This window comes from Schistocerca nitens, chromosome 5 (genome assembly GCF_023898315.1).
Source record: "Schistocerca nitens isolate TAMUIC-IGC-003100 chromosome 5, iqSchNite1.1, whole genome shotgun sequence".
NCBI lineage: Eukaryota > Metazoa > Arthropoda > Insecta > Orthoptera > Acrididae > Schistocerca > Schistocerca nitens.
In genome coordinates this window covers 571,631,601-571,645,485 of record NC_064618.1, presented here as the reverse complement: position 1 = coordinate 571,645,485, position 13,885 = coordinate 571,631,601, and the positions used below count along the sequence as shown (strand labels likewise).

At 43.5% G+C, this 13,885-nt stretch overlaps 1 protein-coding gene across 1 annotated transcript in view; it reads right to left on the bottom strand.

Annotated features, from left to right (window-relative positions):
- LOC126259754 (UDP-glycosyltransferase UGT5-like) overlaps positions 1–13,885 on the bottom strand; it is a 116,807-nt gene that overhangs the window by 1,632 nt on the left and 101,290 nt on the right. The window lies entirely within an intron of this gene.

The following is a 13,885-nucleotide window of genomic DNA, read 5'->3' as shown; positions in this document are numbered from 1 at the left end:
TTAAAGGAAACTTAACAGGATCTCACGTTCTCAACAGTAAACGATGTATCCAATCGTATAAGCAGAATTATAACATAGTTCACTGAAAATATGTACTGAAAAGTATCGTCTTAGCAGGAAGAAAGACTGACAGAATGTCAATTTAGTAATCATTACAAGTCTGTAAATGTGGATGAATACAGGAATACCTATTACGAAGAGAGAGAAACTCATAGTATACGATTAAAAGATTAATGGTGAACATCTTGAGCACATCACATCACAATTATTTAGGATTACTACAAGGCAGTCATATGAAACGGTATGCTTGCATAAAATTAGTTTTAGGTTGGTTGGGAGTTAAGGGACTAAACACCGAGATCATTACTCCTAAATTCAGGGTTAGGATTAGTGAAGTCTGAAGTATCTGTTCTGAAGAAAGTACGTAGAAGCAGTTAGCCTGAGGCACTGAAGGCAGTACTGGTGCCAGATCTGAGGAAGTTTCAGACCAGTACGTAGGTCAGGAGACAAGGGATTCTCCGAGATCTTACCCAATGGCGAGGAAAGCCCCACCCTGAAATCGAATCCCACCAGCCAAACGAAGGGTGAAGACAGTTACTGAGTAAAGAATACTGCCTAGTCGGCAGACTCATAACAGTAAAAGAGAGAAGGCTAAAAAATTTAATCAATATCAGCTGGACTGTCGATAATAGAAACTAAAGTAGAGAAATAGGTAAGACAGCAAGTTGGTATCCCTGGGGCTCTGCACGTAATGAGTTGCCCATCTGCAGCCATCCCACTCCTGCCTCAGTGCATTCATGGTGTTAGAAAGCACTGACTTATCAGAGTGTTGCCTCTAACACAGAATAGAGTGCGACAGAACAGGTGACAAACCTGATATAAAATCAATTAAAAAATAGTAAGAGAAGGCTGAAAGAGTGAGCTGTTCAGGGAGATAGGGCCAGGCGTCCCCCAGAACCTGCTGCAGCTGGAGAGGCTTTAACCCTAACCACACCATCCCTGCCCCAAATATAGCTTAAAACCTTACATACGAAAATAAAAACCTACTTTCACACAGAAAATGGAGGACCAGTTCAACTGTCCATGAATGGTCTGCTAATATTATAGGCAAAAAATCAGGAAGGTCATTCTTAGAATGGAGGGCTAGAAGGGACACTTCAGAAGGACATGAGCAATTGTCTGCAAGGCTCCAGAACTACAACTTGGGGATGCCTCGTTACGCAAAATGAAACTATGGGCTACCGTGATACAACCACTGTTGAGGCAACTTAGGATGATAGATCAGAAATATAAGGAATTTCACCATGCAGCAGTTGTCTTTAACAGTGCAAAGTTTATTAGATGGGACAGCACAAGAGTTCTTATTTATGTGCGCAGATGTGCAACTCGTATGAGTACAGATAATGGGCGAGGGGGAGGAGGGGGGGGGGAGCGGGTAGTCATCGCTCTTTTAGCCAAACTGCGTCCATTTCGTTCCCTGCAATACCAACATACTTGGGACCTAGAGAAAGACAAACGAGCAGTCTGTATGAATGAGTTCAGTGAGAAGGCCACACGAGTAACATCTGACAACGGCCTGGAGACTGCTCATTGAGTCAGTACATATTCAAACGCAGTCATGGGAGGCCCATTTGATAAGAGGAAGTCTCATAACAGACATTTCATCCGCTGTAAAATCCCTTTATCTTTCTGGTAACGAATGGTGTTCCTGCCCAGCAGGGGACACAGAAGCGTATCCCGTCTTATCGACTGTTTAAGAGCCGTCAGTGTAGAAGATGGTAGCACCGTTAAATTCCTGAAGAACTAAACCTAACAGACACCGTAAGGTCAGTGGAGAGGGGAGGGACGATAGAGTTCAAGTCCTTGTGATTTCGGTCCTAATTCGTGGCTTGAGTTTCAATCAAGGGAAGGTGGCAGAGTGTACAAGAAAACAGGGGAAGTAGGGAAGTGCACTCCAGCGAAGAGAGACGATGGTCCTGGCAGAACACTGCGAGATGTTGCTGTACAACTGGTAATCTCACCCAAAGGCAGGTATCAGCAAGAAAAAAGAATGGGATACGTTGGATGATCAGAGAACTGGCGGATCGCGATTGCATAGGAGACCAAGAGTTGGTACTGTCTGAATCGAGGAAGAGACGTCTCCTCTTCAGTAAGGAGACTGTATGAGACTTATCCGAAAGGCGCCAGTGACCAGACAATGATATTTTGGGCCTAACGACTTTGAAGCCGAAGGTGCTACAGAGCCATAAACCTGGCGATCGTAGTCTAGTTTTGATGTGACCAGATCCCAGTAAATATGGAAAGAGTAGCACAATATGCACTCCATTTAGTTGTGATCTAGGATCCAGGTTGCATTAAGCTACCGCATGCAACTGCTCTGACGAATATGAGGAGCGAAGTCAGCTTTTTTAACAAGACGGAAGTCCAAGAAACGGGACTGTGCAAGAAACGGGACTGTGCAACCACTTCCAAGCACTGGGTACCCAAGTAGAGTTTTGGGTCAGGATGGAACGTGGTGCGACTACAGACATGCACGATCTGCGTTTGTGCAGGAGAGAATTCATGGTAGTAGGTCCGCACAGAGACCTGTCGGTTTGAACCTTGGAGCCGGCGTTCAGCTGAGGCTATTGAGTGGGAGCTGCACCAATTACAAAAGTCGACATCCAGCCCATGGGTGACTCAGTGGCCCGACGGAGACCAATAGCCCGTTGATGGCGATGGGGAAGAGCGAGACATTCAGCATGGAGCCGTGTCTGACACTTCTTTTGGGCCAGAACAACGGGTGGGATAAAGACTGGCGAATAGAAATTGGTGTGGAGCCTCGAAAGCTCCAGTCACTGTAGGGAGGTAAATTGTAATTGTGCCAAACTGTGTCCTGTTCCGTGCGCAGGAAAAATACTACAATCAGGTTCTGGAAATTTGAGAAAGGCTGTCCAATTCTTGTTTCCAATCTGACCAGATGGTCGCTTGTGGATCATTCCTTCTGGAAGCCACTCTGATAGCGGGAAAAAAGTTCTCGCCACTCGGGAACCCTGAATGGTCTGTGGGCACAGATTCTTTCAAGTAGTTTTCAAACCATGGTGGTAAGGCTAATTGGTTGGCAGATGTCGATAGATGTTGGGCTTTTGCCTTGCTCCATGAGTGGGTGTGATGATACCATCACGTCATTCCAAAGACACACAGAATATAAGTAGCCACATTCAGCTCTTTGATCGTATGATTATGAATTTAATCAGGATCTGGGGTCTGCAATGTGCCGAAGAGTAACTGTTTATAAACCAACTCTTAGACGCAGACAGATAAAAAACTGAATTATGACCATCCACTAAGATCAGCGGTCTGTACTTCATGTAGTATTCCAATAAAATTTAAAGAACTTTGCCAGTCTTGACCTTGTGGCAAACACTATTACCATTCCTTTTAGCTGAGACAGTACATTAATTTTACGTAACAAAAAGCTAACGGAGTAACAGTCTGACAAAATGTAGGAGAAAAATCTCAGTTTTGCTATAGGCTTTAGCACTATACCAGCACTATTCATATCTGTGACACTTTAAGCGTGTACGTTGCTAGTTTAACTAGAGTTTCCATTCTCCATTGCAAATTATTTACGCAATGACCATATTCTATAACGTCAAATATTTATGGTATTTGAAAACATTCCTCAAAAGCCATACAAAAATTACGATATCGCAAACTGTAGCACTTCCTAAACAAATACTACACGAATACCAGTAACTTCTAATATGGGCGAAAAATGTTCAGTGTATTCTATATTTAAAAGCAAGCAAATTTCCATGAAGCGTCAGATTCCATATCGCTACGTTTTTGTAACTTTTTGGAAAATTACGAGCGTTTATCCTCTTGTTTCAAGCATAGTATCTGTAGTAAACAATATTCAGTTATCGATTAGTCAGCAACGTAGTATCAACTCATTAATTCTAACTCCATACTCATAAGAAAAATGAAGTACCCGTTTGCGTTTTCTCTCTCTTGGTATGTCTGCTTTTAAATTTATAAAATGAACTCGTTGCGATTATGCCAACGATAACTGAGAATCTGATTATTTGTGCATAGAAGTATATGTTTTTCGATATGTGATTATCTTTGATTTCTAATTTTTTGCTATTTGTCTTAAGATTACGGCTGAAAGTGAGCTAAACCGTGAGTACTGAAGTATTTCGCAAATATATTCTTTTTTCTTTCTTTCTCATTTCTTTTAGATTTTTGGAAATGGGGCTGTTGAAATCTCTTTACTTGGAGAGAAAAATTACGAGTCTAGATTTTTTTTTTTTTTTTTTTTTTTTTTTTTAGAAAGTCCACATCAAATGTGGTTTACTTCAGAGACTAACCAAGGACACACCGTGCGATCTCTGCTTTCACGTGCCCGTGTTTTCCCAAACCTGTTATTCAGTTGGCCTAAAATCGTTGATGTGGACACCCACCGCATCTTTTCTGTGAGTGGATGCTAACAGTAATAGTCACGCGGTTGATGGTTCTGTTAGATACAGACGCGGTTGATGCTTCTGTTAGATACAGTATTACTCAACTTACGTGTCTGCATCTTGTTTGCTAGTGGGCTAATATTGCGGTATCACGAAGTCAACAAGTTCCAGGATAACTTATCTAGTGCCTGCCTATTGACTTCAGCACAATGAGTCTTCTGTCGAGCTCACGGCTACTATACATCATTACAACCTCAGCACAACGATTGGCTTTCAACCTCACAGCTACCATATACAACACTCACCAAAAAATTGGAACAGCTCTTCCTACGCGAGTATTCACAACAGGATATTAACTTAAGAACTGGAACAGAATCGGAAATCCAGACAGACACTAAATACCTATCACTCAAACTTTCAACACCACTACAAGCGATTTTTGATAATATCACTCATATTCTAAATATTTTAGATTCAGATCGAATAACTATGCCCTGACAGCTTTCCGAAGCTGCACAAGATCGATCTCGATCTCGATATCTCTCTCTCTCTCATGAACTTCCTCCTTCCTCACACAAGTTATCCTACGGAATAACGGAAAAACTTCACCAAATTCCAGAGTTGTGGTGACTGAACCCTGAATATTACCATTAAGTTAACGCCTAGGTGAGCTTCCCTGAACAATACCATTACTACCAGACACGGTTCAGAGCGACATATTCACAGAAATCTGTACTCGTCTGTGCAGAACTGCACTACTCTGGCTGTCATAAAACTATACAGGAACCATTAACAAAAATAAATGAACGGCGTTAGACCACTTAATTACTGAATTCAGCCGCTGCGATTTGTAATAGCGGTCCGCTCAAGCTGCCCTCGTTGTGTCTTTGCCTTTCACAGAATGCTTGTGCAAGCGTCTCTGGTTCCACCAGACACGGCAGCTTCTCGTTTTCTCCACAACGTATCTTTCACAACAATAATATAGTTATTTCTTAAATATTTCTTATTGAACAAAAGTGTGACAAGTATGTTTTGCTACAGTCTCCCTGTCGTTCAACACTGTTTCTCCAGCGCTTGGTCGTGGGTCGTGTGTGCAGATACCTGTCACCGCCTGCTACACCTCATCACCGGAAATTTATTTCCTCCAATCGCCTCTGAGTGGTCCGAAGATGTGGTAATCATTTTGTTTGCGAGGTTTGGTGAGTATAGGTGGCAGAATATCGAAGTGCAAGTTATCGATGAATAATACGATAAATATTTGTTCGGTTGTGTGGTCTGGGTTCTCTGTCGAGGATGGGGGATGTGCACAGCAGCAGAGGCGGGTCTGTGTGATAACCCAATACTACTTCGTTGCTTCTTTACTAATGTATACAGTTATTCCATAATGTAACTGGTCAGAAGATGCCGTGGACAGGAATGAGAAGGAACGTGAGTGTCTAGTAATTCCATCCGGCTAGTATAGTCAGTCAAGACAATTTTCTTCTTCACATAATGTTTGGCGCTGTAGCGGCCAGGTAACGGTCGGAGAGGCTGACTGGCGAGCTGCTTGCAAAGTGGAGCGTTGACATAGCGCGCTGACTGATACGGTGGAGACGCCGTACGGGGCCCGGCTGCGGCGTGGAGCAGTTAGCGGGTGTGTAACACTGTATATACACCCCAACATAACAAATAGTCTTTTCACAGGAAAAGTCACGTATAACACTATTATACTATTACTTGGCACACAAAACGGATTATAACACACTGTTGCAGAAACAATGAAACAAAGACGCAAAATCCCCAAGATTTTACAGAAGCTCGAAATTTAGCGCGGACTTCAATGCTAGATGCTTCTAACAGTTTCCACAGAGGAACTGTCTCGAAACCTGACAGAAAATCCTGAGAGATTCTGATCGTATGTGAAGTATGTTAGCGGCAAGAAACAATGCCTTCTCTGTGCGATAGCAATGGAGATACTATCGAAGACAGTGCTGCCAAAGCAAAGTTACTAAACACAGCCTTCCGAAATGCCTTCCCAAAAGAAGACTAAGTAAATATTCCAGAGTTCCAATCGAGAACAGCTGCCAACATGAGTAAGGTAGAAGTAAATATCCTCCGAGTGGTGAAGCAACATAAGTCACTTAATAAAAGCGTCTTCTGGTCCAGACTGTATACCAATTAGGTTCCTTTCGAAGTATGCTGATGCATTAGCTCCATACTTATCATAGACAACAGTTCGCTCGATGAAAGATCCGTACCCAAAGACTGGAAAGTTGCACAGGTCACACTAATATTCAAGAAAGGTAGTAGGAGTAATCCACTAAATTACAGGCCCATATCGTTAACGTCGATATGCAGCAGGATTTAGGAACATATAGTGTGTTCGAACATTATGAATTACCTCCAAGAGAACGGACACACAGTCAACATGGGTTTAGAAACATCGTTCCTGCGAAACAACTAGCTCTTTATTCACGTGAAGTTTTGAGTGCTATCGACAAGGGATTTCGGACCGTTTCCGTATTTCTGGATTTCCAGAAGGCTTTTGACACTGTACCACACAAACGGCTCGTAGTGAAATTGCGTGATTATGGAATATCGTTTCATTTATGTGACTGGACTTGTGATTTCCTGTCAGAGAGGTCACAGTTCGTAGTAATTGACGGAAAGTCATCGAGTAAAACATAAGTGATTTCTGGCGTTCCCCAAGGTAGTGTTATAGACCCTTTGCTGTTCCTTACCTGTATAAACAATTTGGGAAACAATCTGAGCAGCCGTCTTCGGTTGTTTGCAGATGACGCTGTCGTTTATCAACCAATAAAGTCATCAGAAGATCAAAACACACAGCAAAACGATTTAGAAGAGATACCTGAATGGTGCGAAAAGTGGCAGTTGACCCTAAATAATGAAAAGTGTGAGGTCATTCACATGAGTGCTAATAGGAATTTGTTAAATTTCGGTACACGATAAATCAGTCTAATCTAAAAGCCGTAAATTCAACAAAATACCTAGATATTACAATTACCAACAACTTAAATTTAAAGAACACATAGAAAATGTTGTGGGGAAGGCTAACCAAAGATGTGTTTTATTGGCAGGACACTTAGAAAATGTAACAGACCTACTAAGGAGACTGCCTACAATACGCTTGTCCGTCCTCTTTTAGCATACTGCTGCGCGGTGTGGGATCCTTACCAGATAGGACTGACTGAGTACATCGAAAACGTTCATAGAAAGGCAGCACGTTTTGTATTATCGCGAAATATGGGAGAGAGTGTCGCAGAAATGATACAGGATTTGGGCTGGAAATCATTAAAAGAAAGGCGTTTTTCGTTGCGATGGAATCTTTTCACGAAATTCCAATCACCAACTTTCTCCTCGGAATGCGAAAATGTTTTGTTGACACCCACATACATAGGGAGGAACGATCGCCACCATAAAATAAGGGAAATCAGAGTTCCTACGGGAAGATGTGTGTTCAATCTTTCCGCACGCTATAAGACATTGGAATATTACAGAATTATGAACGTGGTTCGATGAACCTTCTGCCAGGCACTTAAATGTGATTTGCAGAGTATCCATGTAGATATAGATTTATTTGTTGATTTCCTCTTTGTTCGGTACATATTGTGTATTACCCGTCTTTCCCTATAGCTTACCCGTTATTTCCTCATGATTTCGACTATCTTGCACCATTTTACGTTGTCAAACGCTAATTCCAAGTCGACAAATGCTATGTACGTGTCTTGTTCTTCAGTCTTGCTTACACTATCAAGCTCAACGTCATAATTGCCTCTCTGGTGCCTTTACCTTTCCTAAAGCCAAACTGATCGTTACCTAACACATCCTCAATTTTCTTTTCCATTCTTCTGTGCATTATTCTTGTCAGCAGGGCTTGGATGCATGAGCTGTAAAGCTGATTGTGCGATAGTTCTCGCACATTTCGACTCTTGCTATCTTCCGACTTGCTTGTATGATCTTCCGAAAGTCTGATGGTATATCACCGGTCTCATATGTTCTACACAGCAGTGTGTATAGTTTTGTTCTCTCTTACACAATGATTTTAGACTGATTGATTGGCAGAGGGGTTACAGGACCAAACGGCGAGGTCATCAGTCCCGCGATTCCAAAGTTAGTCACAAAAAAAAGAGGGTCCGCTAGAAGTGGACAGATCTAGACAGGGGAGTCAAATTATCAAAATAATCATTAAACACACACAGTAAAGGCATAAAATGTGAGCCCAAATCCAAAAACCGGGAAAAATGTAGGCGGTCATGAGGTCACAGACCAAGAAGACTAAAAAGTCCCAACCACAACCAACCTGTCCCTGCTCCGAGACTAAAGTAGAACCTTGTATATGGAAATAAAAACCACTTTCACTGAGGAAACTGAGGACCAGTTCAACCATCCGTGGATCATTTGCTAATATTAAATTTAAGGAATCGGGAGGACTATACTTAACACGAAGGACCGAAAGATCAGTCCTAATCCATGGTCTCAGCACCATCCAAGGGGGGGGGGGGGGTTGGGAGGAAAGACAAGGAGGTGCAGTCCAGTGAGGGGAGATGGAGATGCTGACAGGGGGAAGTGAGATGCATGACAAGCGGCAAACCCACATGTGGGCGAGTGTTAGGAGGGAAAAGTCCCTCATTGGCGAAGAGAAACGGGACTGTGCTACAACATTGAGAAGCTGGTTGCCTAAATAAAGTTCTGGATCATGGTGTACTGTGGGTCAACGACAAAAATTCATAACCCACGTTTTGGAGGGGGAAAACTGGAAGCCATGGGCGGTGGCGCACGCAGAGGCCCATAGGATGGCGCCTTGGAGCTGGCACTCAGCAGATGATACCATCTGGGAGCTGCACCAGATGCGAAAATTGTCAACGTACAATGCCAGGATAACAGCAGGCCCAACAGAGGTCACAAGCCCACTGATGGCAATGAGGAAGGGTATGACACTTAGCACAGAGCCCTGTGAGATACCATTCTCCTGAATCTGAGGGAGCGCTGAGTGAAGTGCCACATTGAACCTGGAAGAGCCAGTGAGATAAACACTCACAGATAAAAATCAGACTGGGACCATGGAAGCCCCAGTCATGGAGGGTAACTAAAATGTGATGGGGCCAAGCCATGTCATACACCTTATGTAGATTGAAGAAGACTGAAGGTGCCAGCAGTGAGTAAAAGCCTTTCAGGTGGCTGATTCCTATCAGAGTAAACGGTCATTTGGATGATGATGCTTGGTTTGTGGGGCGGCGCTCAATTGCGCGGTCATCAGCGCCCGTACAAATTCCCAAACTTTGCTCAGTCCAATCTCGTCACTTTCATGAATGGTCAGCTGGAGATAGCCTTGCCCGGAAGCCACAGTGATATGGGGACAAAAGGCCATGAGATTAGAGCACCAAACGTAATCTGAAGCTGATCATCCTTTCGAGCAGTTTACGAAGTACATTAGTCAGGCTAATTGGGTGGTAGCTGTCTAGAGACGTTTGGTTTTACCTGGGCCTAAGGATGGGCATAACTATACTGTCTTGCCATTGTGACAAAAGCACATGTGAGGCAAATGTGGTTGAAAACTGAGGAGCTGTTGCCTCTGGGGAACGTCCAAGTGTTGAATCATCTGGTTGTAGATGGAATGTGGGCCTGGGACCGTGTCTCATGAAGAGCTAAGAGCCTGCATAAATTCCAATTCAGTGAGGGATGCATTACAAGGCTCAACATTGTGTGGGATGAAACAGTGAGAGGTTTGTTCAACCCTGCATTTCTGCCAGAGTAAGGTACTAGGGTACGAAGAGGACGATGATGACGTGGCAAAGTATGTCGCGAGGTGTTCAGTGCACAGAGGACCTTGGAGGTTCAGACCCTGGGCAGTTTACTGTCGCTGTCGGCCCAGAAGGCAATGGAGCATGGACCAAACCTGCGATTAAGAGGCATACGTCCTCAGGGAGGAAACATAGCGCTCCCAGCATTCCTTTTTACTCCACTTAAGGTAAAGATCCTTAGCAGGAGACATAAGTGAAGATGTTGGTCTGTGAAGTGTGTCGCTTAAATCGCTGCAGCGCCCATTGGCGGTCCTGGCCAGTGACGGTGCCATCCTTGTTCCACCACAGTACCAGTCGACGACGAAGGGGACCTGCGGATAGGGGGACAGCAGTACCAGCAGCATGAAGAGTAGTGGCAGAGGTGCCTTGCACAACTATATCAATGGAATTCGAGAGGGAGGTGTCAAAGTTCACAGCAGACGTATATAAAGGCCAATTGGCCTTGTGGAATGCCCAACGTGGGGGCCTGTCTGCCTGGTGGCAGGAGGGGAATGATAGAATCACTGGGAAGTGGTCACTGTCACACCATTGGATGACCAGGGAAGTCACAAGGGCAGGGGAGGAGATCGTGAGATCGATAGCAGAGAAGGTGCCATAAATAGCACTGAAGTGGGTAGGGAAACCACCATTGAGGGGAGAAAAATCGAGGTCCATGATAAGTTCGTGAAGTATGATACGACTACCCATTGAAGTAATACTCTCCCACAGTGAATTGTGGGCACTGAAGTCCCCAAGGAGGAGAAATGGGGCAGGAGTTGCTGGATTAAGGTAGACAGTGCAACGTAAGGAAGTGGCCTACCTGGAGGGAGGTAGGCTTTGCAAATTGTGATTGCCAGAGTCGTGTGCACTCTAATTAATGTCACTTCGAAGTTGGTACATAGGGGTCTCCAGTCACTAATGACATCTGAGTAAATCGAAGTGCAGACCCCACCAGATGCTAACCTGGAATCAGCACGGTTCCTACAGAATGACTGATTACCACGAAAGGCTGGAGAGTGGCCATCATGGAAATGAGTTTCTTGAAGAACAAGACAGAATGTGGAATAGAAGGAGACAAGACGTTGCATTTCTGGTAGGTGACTATAGTATTCGTTGAAATTCCACTGGATGATCGTGTGGCTAAAGTCCAAGGTAGACATGAAGCTAAAGAGGAGGTCAGGTTACTTTGTCACTAGTCGTCACTGACAAGGATGAAGGGACATCCATAAATAAGATATCAGAAGGCACCTCCAGGGCCACTGGGAGCGCCTTGTGTTGAGTTTTATTCATCATCATGAGGTGGAAGAGGGCAGGGCACAGGGGGACTACAGGCTTCAGCAAGATCTGGAACCGAAAGAGGGTCAGCGACCTTGGGGCACACAGATGGTGTGCCTCGTGGGCGAGTGGTGGTAAGAGTATTCTGGTCAGAAGACGCCGGGGAGAGGGGTCCCTGGAGGGAGCCCAATCACCAGCAGATGAAGGGGCACTATTCGGCTGGGGAGAGGGGAGCTCCCTAACGAGAGGTTGTGGGAGCTGCAGGTGAGGGAGATGGGGATGGGGCTGGGATAAGGACGAGGGCAGAGGAGGAAATGAACCAACAGAGGCAAAAGTTGAAGATAGTGACACTGGATGGAGTCTCTCTCACTTTTGGCGGGCCTCAGGTTAAGGCAGGCGATCCAGGGACTTATTCCTAGATCATCTTTTCTCTCTCGTAAGCCGGGCAATATGGGGAGCAAGGGAAGTGGCAGTCAGCACAATTGACACACACAGGTGCTGGAACACAGGAGCTTCCTTCATGGAGTCACGGTCACCATACGAAGGGTTCGCCATACTGTGGGAAGACATATGCTCAAAACTCTTTTTCTACGTCAACCAAAAAATTTGGTTTAACATGGATCTATGTTGAACATTCATTGCAAGCAATATTCCTCTTCACAAACTTACGTACACTATCCTCAAAGGCTTCCTGCGCAAATATTGCTTAAATCGAAATATACCAGTTGAATCAACATTGCGTGAAAATTACACACCGGCAATTTACGTGAATGCTGTGGAAGAAACCCGCAATGAACTCAAGGACAGCATTATCTGGATTTCAGATGACGAGACTACAGACACATTGCAAATTTAATTGTTGGTGCTTTAAAAGAAGAGCCTCCTTCCTATTTTTCGGCCTGCAAGGAACGTAATCATTCTACGATTGCCAGATTTGTGACTGAGGGTAGAAGAAAAATATTTCCAGAATCTTCTGCAGATGAAAAGGTGCTTATTTCAGATGCTACTCCCAATATGGTGAAAGCAGGAAAATCTGAGTATTTTATCTCAATTAGGTTCATATGACGTGCTTTGCTCATGGAGTACATCGCCTCGATGAAGAAGTACGTTCCAAGTCTGTGAATGAACTGATTTCATCCACAAAAAGTGCATCTGAAGGCTCCTGCTCGCATCAAGACCTACAAAGAAAAGCCTTTACCTCCCGAACCAGTGTCAACTGATTATGTGGGCCAAAGGTGTGTTGTTTTACAATGAACATTTCGAGTTCATTAGAGGCGTAGTAAACGACTTCCATAGTGCATAGTCTTTGGTAGTTTGCAGTGCAAGCTTTTAATGATTCCGGTGTTAAAGACATTGCTGTGATTAGCACTCATTTTTCCCATATACCTGCAAGTAGTGAAAAGCTTGAAGCTCAAGGTTTGGCGTTGAATGAAACTATTCAGTTAACGAATAAAATTATCCTAGTGAACTCCTCATTGTCGGAAGTATTGCCAAGAAAACTTAAAGGAAAATTTGATTTTAACAATAACCCGGGCTTTGAACCCTTGTGCCAAACTGATGGTTTTGTTAATGGGATGGGTGAACTTTTACCAGAAATAGTAAGTGCCAACATAGCACCCAAATTCAAATACTGCCCAGTTACTTCAGTTGATGTAGAATGGTCCTTTTCTGCTTATAAAAGCGTTTTTGAGTGATCGAAGACAGTCTTACTACCGAACATTTGGAAAGGAACTTCGTCGTTTATGTTTACAACAGTAGAAAAATGTAAAAAAATTATATATAATGTTTTGGTCAAGTAGTATTAAAAGTTAATGATGTTAAAAAATTAATGATTGTATGTTGTTTAAATAAAATATTACGGAGTTTTTGAGCGTGCCCCTCTGCGTGCGATACATCGCAAAGTTGTTCCCTGCACATATGGATTGTTTCGCTGAGACACTGTCGCATCGCATCCGCTTTTTACCAACAACAATAGCAGAGGAGGAACGATTCTTGAAACACGATATGCATCCCCATTTTGCAAAGTTTTAGAAAATAATCCCAGAAAGGCCCCTTTCCTAACCTCTACCAGAAAGTACTCGAAAAATGATATCAGCCTTCTAAATGTACCGATTTTTCATATGGCCGGCGATCTTCCTCGTAATTGATATGCACAGGTTCGACTTCGAAATAATGCACGCAGTAACTAACAAGCTTTTTGTTTTTGATCTTGCACATTTCGACACTTCATGCATTTGAATGCATATTTTAAGGCTTTTATGATGCATATAATCCGGTCTCTACTTATAACATTGATGAACAATCAAAAAAAGGGCAGTGAAAACGTTCAAGTTGAAAGGGATTCAAAACTGTTTTCCGAAAGTCTTAATTCAGACGAAAGTATGG